At 45.0% G+C, this 6,972-nt stretch overlaps 1 protein-coding gene across 1 annotated transcript in view; it reads left to right on the top strand.

Annotated features, from left to right (window-relative positions):
* The first annotated feature begins 268 nt into the window (after positions 1-268).
* Positions 269-6,972, top strand: part of FHL2 (four and a half LIM domains 2) — a 63,554-nt gene continuing 56,850 nt past the window's right edge. The window contains exon 1 of the mRNA XM_027782447.2: positions 269-382. The gene's annotated coding sequence lies outside the window, so the exon portion shown is untranslated. The remainder of the gene's footprint in view (positions 383-6,972) is intronic.

Raw genomic sequence — 6,972 nt, 5'->3', positions numbered from 1 at the left:
GAGAAGAAGATGGCATCCAGAACAGCCTCCCTGTGAGTCCCACAGGTGATGCACCTGACTTCCACCCAGACCTGGCTTCAGGAGCTACCCTCCCCAAAGGCAGGACCTTCTCCTGCCCCAGAGATCAGGCTCGGCCACCCTTGCAGAAGGAGAAACTGCGGGGGAGCCGCAGGGCACCTGGCTGGGGCTGGGTGATCCGTAGTGGGGAGAGAGGCTACCGCTGTCCGCAGGGACAGCAATGACGCGGTGCGGAGGGAGGGCATCCTTGCAGGGAGCCGTGCCTGCCGGTCTGGTAAGCTTGTGGCAGTATTTTCCTGTTAAATCCTGATTAACTCAGCCCAGGCAAGCGTGTGATGTAGAAGGACTCCCTGAGGCAGCTCAGGTAAAATATATGCTTTATAACCTCTGCTTTTAGTGCCTTGTTTTAAGAGTCTGTTAACTTAGCGTATAAATCTCATCCTTTAATATAGGAAAGAGAGATAGGTTTGAATTAGAAAATGCCTGGAAATTCAGGTTTTGATTACTATTCTTCCTCTGTACTTCAAATTAAGAGTGGGTTATTAATGGCAACATGGAAGTTCCTGAGTAATGCAGTTTAAGCTGGATGCTTTAAACCATTTAAACATAAAGGACCAGATTCTCCTTTACACAAAGGCCCTAAAGTGATAGAAAATAATATTTAAATCCTCTTTCAGACCTAAACATTTTCATTAAGAGTAATTTTTATAGTACGTGTCTAATCCAATCTAATCTTGCAAAAGATGGTTTAGTGCATTTAGTACAAAGTAATTTACATGATAACAGATAAAGTGAATACATCATTTTGCCAGCTATTAAATAATACTTAATAATTCCAGTTGGAGTACTCAGCTGTAAGAGCTGCTTTCCATTTCAGTGAACTTTCTGCTACGGAGAGGAAAGAAATGATTCCTCCACATGGCTGAGCGTCAGGTTTCTTTGAGCTTGAAAGCAGGCTTGCAAAGAGTGGGTGTTTATGGTTGCTTATCTCCACCAGGAGTGTTTTCTGACATGCAAATAACCTGCCATCTGCTAGCATGCTTGAAACAGCTCTGCTTTAAAACCTTCTTCTGCAAGCCTCTGTCAGCCCAGCCCAGCATTAGCTTCATTTTAGGAGGTGGTGTTGTAGTTTCTTTGGTGCTGTGCTGCTACAGATGTGTGAAAAGCACTGAGTAGGAAAAGGGAAAAATTGAAAAAGGTATCTTTGAATCACAGACGGGCTCTCCTGCCCTTCTCCCTCTCCGAATTCCGCCCTGAAGACAATCTTTACTAACTCAGAAGAAACCAGGGGTTGATTTCCAACTGAAGGCTGACTTGGACTCTTTTTCTGAGCTAGTCTTTACAGCTAATAGCTGGGGGGGTTGTCTTACTTTAGTAGTCATCACTGTTTAAACAAGTGAGGATGTCCTCATACTTTCAGGTAAGCTGAATGGTGCTCTGGACTCCACAGGCTGTACGTGGTGCCTGAGGTAGCTCACCACTCAGATGCAGATGTTTAAGCTGTAACATCTACTTGCCCTCAGCTGGTACCCTCCCTTCTGTATAGGTGTGTATCTGACTTTACATTCCAGGAAATAAAACTACTGCAGTACACAAACTTACACCACGAAAAATCCACTTGGGTGTCTGGCAGCTGAAGAATAACCTCAGGCTGAAGCCAGAGACTCCCCCTGCATTTGAAACACTCAGGGACAATGCAGGTTTTACACTTACCCAGCAGAGGTGGGGGTGTGGGGGCAAAGGGCTCCCTTTAGCCCATCACTTTGCTGACGAGGGCAATGCTTTCCACATGTGGCAGCCCTGTTGCAGGACCCAGTTTATAAAGCCACCCTCTTTCCCTGTTCCCACAGTTCTGTTTCTGCCATCATGCCAGATCTAGCAACGAATCTGGATGAAAAAAAAAAAAAACAAAAAAACCCAGACAAAAATTTGAAAGACACCACTTTCAGCTTACTGGGGAAGGAGTTTGTGAGTAAGCCAAGACCAGGGCAAGGCAATAGTTGTCTAACCCATCTGATAATAGTAAGGTAAAAGGTGCCTGGCAGATGACACATTAAAACTGGGTGGACTGTAATCTGGAGTGAAGGGAGAGGGAGAAGAGAAAGGCATAAAGAGCAGGAAGGAGAGGACTCATACCTATACGGAGTTTCACCCTGGATGGAGCAGGATGGCTGAGACCCTCTTTCTTGGGCAGCTACACGTGTCCCTGCTCCATGGAGGCCCTGCAGTAAAACATGACTTACCTGGGGAGCACAGGGAGCAACCCCCAAGTGCCCTGCGCTCCAGTCGCACCTGCACAACAAGTAGTACTTCTGCCACGTCACACTACCTGTATGCAAAAATGACCGAGTGGATGTTTTGCGGGACAGCTAATGTAACAGTACTTTTCTGAAAGGCAATCTACCCACAGCAGCATTGCATAGTTGAACACCAAGCTCCCATAATTAGTAATGCAAATCTTCACCTTGCCTTTTATCTTTGTCACAGTGACTGGAATGCACCCCACTACCATCTGTGATTATAATTCATGCGTCACTAAAACCACAAAGTATGCTTTTTACATGCCCAGTGTCCACCCCTCCATCACCAGCACTGCCCATAAATCTTTTTTTCCAAAGATGCTAGGACCCACTGGCAAAATCTGGAGGCTTGCCAAGTATTTGCTTGAAATATTAATATATTATTTAAAATAGGAGCTCTTCACAAAAGACATATCTGACATTTCCAAGGAGTGTCTGGTGAGCTAGAGTATCTGGAAAGTGCTTGTTGTGAGCCTGATGGAAGAAGTGGTTCAGAACAATCTTTTGCAGCAGGAAGCAGTTTCAGCAAGGACCTTGCTCCGCTAAAAAGGGAGATGCTGTTAGAGGCTAACCTAAAACAGCTGCTGTATTTATTACCTTCGTTAGCAGTTTTGATAATAATAGCAATAGTGGCAACAATAATAATAACAATAATTAGTCAATGCAGAATGAGCTGCCAGCAGCAGGCTCGCTGCCCCACAGTCTTAACTGTTCGTTTCCTGTGCTGTACAGTGCAGAGTCCCTAAAAGTGACTGCATTTTAAAGAAAAAAAACCAGCTCTACATATTTTTAAGATCAACTGCAAAGTCTGTGTAGGCTATAAAAACATGTACAGTCTACGTAGTGAAATAATAATTGAAAAAAATAAAACCCCTCAGACAATCCAAACCAAGAGCTTTTCCTTGAGCACACAGCAGTGATCCTAAACAAAGCTGGGGACACTGCCTGAGCCAGAGGCTTTTTGTACTATGACACTATGGAGAAACAGACCATTCCCCAGGGGACTGACATCATTTCCACAGTTATCATCTCACTTGTCTGGGTACACCTACAGGCTGACAAAATGTTTTTATTTTGAAGATTGTTTAGGCACACAAAATTATTTGACATTATGAAATATTCAGCTCAGTGTGGTTGTGTATGCTGCTGCCAGCTTGTTGGGAGATTGTAGTACCCCAGCGAGCTGACTGCAAAATCTTTGCTTAGGAAATACTTTTTTCCACCTCTGTCACAATGATGCAGGTGTGGTTAACTAGTCTACAAAGAAATCATGGTTACTTTGTCTGAAATGGCCAGCATTAATGCTGTAGTGAGAAAAGGACAATGATTCTTCTGCCATACAATGCAGAGGTCACAACAGCCCAGACTCCGATAGCAGGAAGGGGAGATGTAAGGTGACTGAGGACTGGCCCTGGATCAGACTCATTTTCTGGTGTGCTGTGGTGTGCGTTTATGGGCAGCTTTCATAATAACTGGTACCAAGAACAGGAATTTTGACAAACAGCTTTCATTGAGAAAAAAAAAAAAATCTTCTTGCTTATCTTTGCATATCTCCCCCTGTGGTGCTACAACTGGTAAACCTCTCTGAGTACCTGTGGCACAACTGACCAGATGTGCTTCATCCCTTTGGCCTTTACCACACCATGGGGGTTGGGAGAAGATCCTTAGAAGAGTTTTGTTCCAAATCAGTTTGGTACACTACAGAAATGCACATAGCAGGGTGTTCATATTGCCTAACCTAACCTGGCCAGGATGTGTGCTCCTGCCTGAGCCTCCTCTGGTCAGCAGCCTCCAGAGCCTCCACTGACAACAGAAGGACTGATGAGCTTTTAGTGATGGACTGAGCTAAAGGCTTGAGTCAGGCATGAGTAAAAAGTGCTGAAACACTTCAGGAAGGCTTCTGAATATCACATAGGTCCTACAGGTGTTTAAGAACAAGCTAACATTTTGTCAGGACATCTGTCAGAAATGGTATGTTTGCAGTTGATCTTGCCCAGGGGCAGAAGGTTCAGCCCTGCTTTTCTGTGGCTCTGTGATATTCAGTGAGTCTCATGGCCAGGAAGACGAACGCTGGAGGAAGCCACAGAGACCCTGAATTTCTCAGGAAGCTGTAACAGCTTAGAAAAAAGAAGTTAATGAAAAAACAACTTCGGGGAAATGTGAAGAGTATCAGAAATTTAAATTCTGAGGCATTACTTCAAGCTACTATAACAAGTAGTGGTTTGATACGGGGTTATCCTTATAGCTATGCGATGTTCATTTTCATTACAAAACGGTGAGGAGGGGAGTATGTATTTTTTGCTACGAGATCCAGTGCCTTTGTGAAAAAGCCTGGTGAGAGACCTTGGCAAATCTCACCCTGAGCTGTGCCTGGCATAAACTGTACCAAACAGAGCTTATGAAGTCACTGGTAAGTCTTCAGCTTTCACCTCAGCCATTTGCAAAGTAAGGTCTGGGAAGCAGACCTGGTCTAACTCACAGTACTTGGAATGAATCAGAGGGTTCAAAACAGTTCTCATCACCTCAGCCTCTAGCGCTGTCTGTCTGAATGTGGGACAGGCATAGATTTATGGCCAGATCCTTACCTGGCCTTGTTAATAGCCTTGGTACAAGGGCTCACATCACTAGGCACTCAAATCTGCAGAAGTTTATCCATCTGTGGCATCAGCCAATGTCTCATCTATTAGGCTGCCACCATAGATTTGCTATCTAAGGTTGTTCGCTTATCGAAGTATGTAATTTAAAGGTTAACCATTTAAAATACAAATGGCCTGGGCCATAAGGATGGTTTGGTGACTATTTGCAGAGATGTTGTGTTCTTCAACCTGACCCGAAGCTGATGGTGCATTATCCAGAGACCTACAGTGTTACCAGGTAAAGTGTCATGCAGTTGCAGAGTCACTGCCACAGGGCTCTGTGTGACGTTATGCAGTCAAGGACCAGGAGAAGGACCACTCCTGTGATGTGCAACTCCATTGCCAATAGCAGTTTCATCGCTAGAAGGAAGCCAGACTTGTCTTCCTTTCTGAGAAGATGTTCAACTGCCATATCACCAGAGACCTTTGCATGTGCTGGAGAAACAGGGGAAGGGAGAGGACTACTTACAGAGCACTAACGTGCAACACTTGTAGGACATGTGTGTTTCCACCTTGAGTGTAAGGCAGGATACTCACACTTTTTACCACCATGCATTCAAAACTTGATTGAGAGACCTTGAAAACTATCCATTGACTTCAGTGGAGTTTGGATCATGCCCAAAAGCCACACAACAGCCTGGAAGGAGGAAAAAATAAACTGATTTTTCCCCCTGGAAAGATCCAGGAAAGTAGTTCAGGCAGACAGAAATAAGATATTGTGGCGTTTGGGGTTTTGTTGGGGTTTTTTTGTTGTTTAGTTGGGTTTTTCTTCCCCACAGCAGCTCATATTCTAATGCCTGGATTATTTTTAATGTTACATTCTTTTTGGTGTTGTGATTTCTAAGAAGAATAGCCTGCAGGGCCTTTGGCGACAGGGCCCAGCAGGCAGCTGAAACAGAGCAGAAGGAGCTCCCGCAGAGAAACACGATCTGCAACCCAGCTGGCAGCCAGGGCTCCCAAAGGGCCAGGGAAAGTGGGGGGTGCTGGGGCAGGACGAGGTTGCAGAGCCATGCTCAGATGTCGCAGAATCACAGATGTCCTCTCCCCAGAGCCACGCTGGGCAGACACTGCCATGGGTGGCAGAAAGTGACCAGCAGTGACCACTGAGCCTATAGATTCAACAGCAGAATTTACAAACCCATCACAGTCCTTGTGACTATCGCAGGGGCTGGGGAGCAAGCTCCAGGAAAGATCGGTTTGATTTGGTCTGACGTGAGCCATGCTCTTATTTAGTCTGGACCTGGACCAAAATGAGCCTATTAATGCTCTGGTTTGTGTTCTGGCTGAACTAAGCTTTGCTTTTTGATTTTTGAGAAATCCCAGAGAGCAGGCTCCCAGTGTGAAAGCCCTATCAGCCGGGCTGCTGATGTGAAACACAAGTCTCACATTTGTTTCTTTACTGGTTCTTTTTTGGTTTAGAAGCACACAGATACATTTAACAGGAACACACCCCCTAAAACCAGCATCTTCAAAACAGTTGGAAAATCAAGATTTTTACTTTTTAATGATTACCTTAAGCAGCCCTGCTTTACAACCTGGCCTTGGAACTGACATCGCACAACCAGTAAGCCTTACAAACAAAAAAAAAATTCACACCTTGCTACTTCTAAGATAAAATGTCTTTTAATGGCTTTTCTACTAATTAGCTGCCATAACGTCTCAGTCTCTTGGCAGAGGCTCTTTCTAATTTATGTTAATAAAACCACCAAGCATTATGGTCCTTTATTTAAAGTATTTTGATAAGGGATAAGCAAGCATAACAGTGCTGCTTTCTTCCAACTAATGGACACGTCCAGCTGCATCCCTCCAAACATCAGACCTGCTGCAACACCCATCTGCCTGGGCAGGAGTTGCCATGAGGGACTGAGGATGGGGAGAGCTCTCAGTAGGGCTGAAGTGGCCAGGAGGAAGGAGCAGAAGGCTGTTGCTACAGCCCTGCCACAGGTTTCTCTGCTGCAAAAGCAAAGCGCAAAGCCCAGAGGAAACCATGCACATAGCCCCCACCTGAGATACAGTAG

The sequence above is a fragment of the Falco peregrinus genome, chromosome 4 (genome assembly GCF_023634155.1).
Source record: "Falco peregrinus isolate bFalPer1 chromosome 4, bFalPer1.pri, whole genome shotgun sequence".
NCBI classification, from domain to species: domain Eukaryota; kingdom Metazoa; phylum Chordata; class Aves; order Falconiformes; family Falconidae; genus Falco; species Falco peregrinus.
Note: the sequence above shows the minus strand (reverse complement) of the source record. Positions and strands in the feature narration are given on the sequence as shown.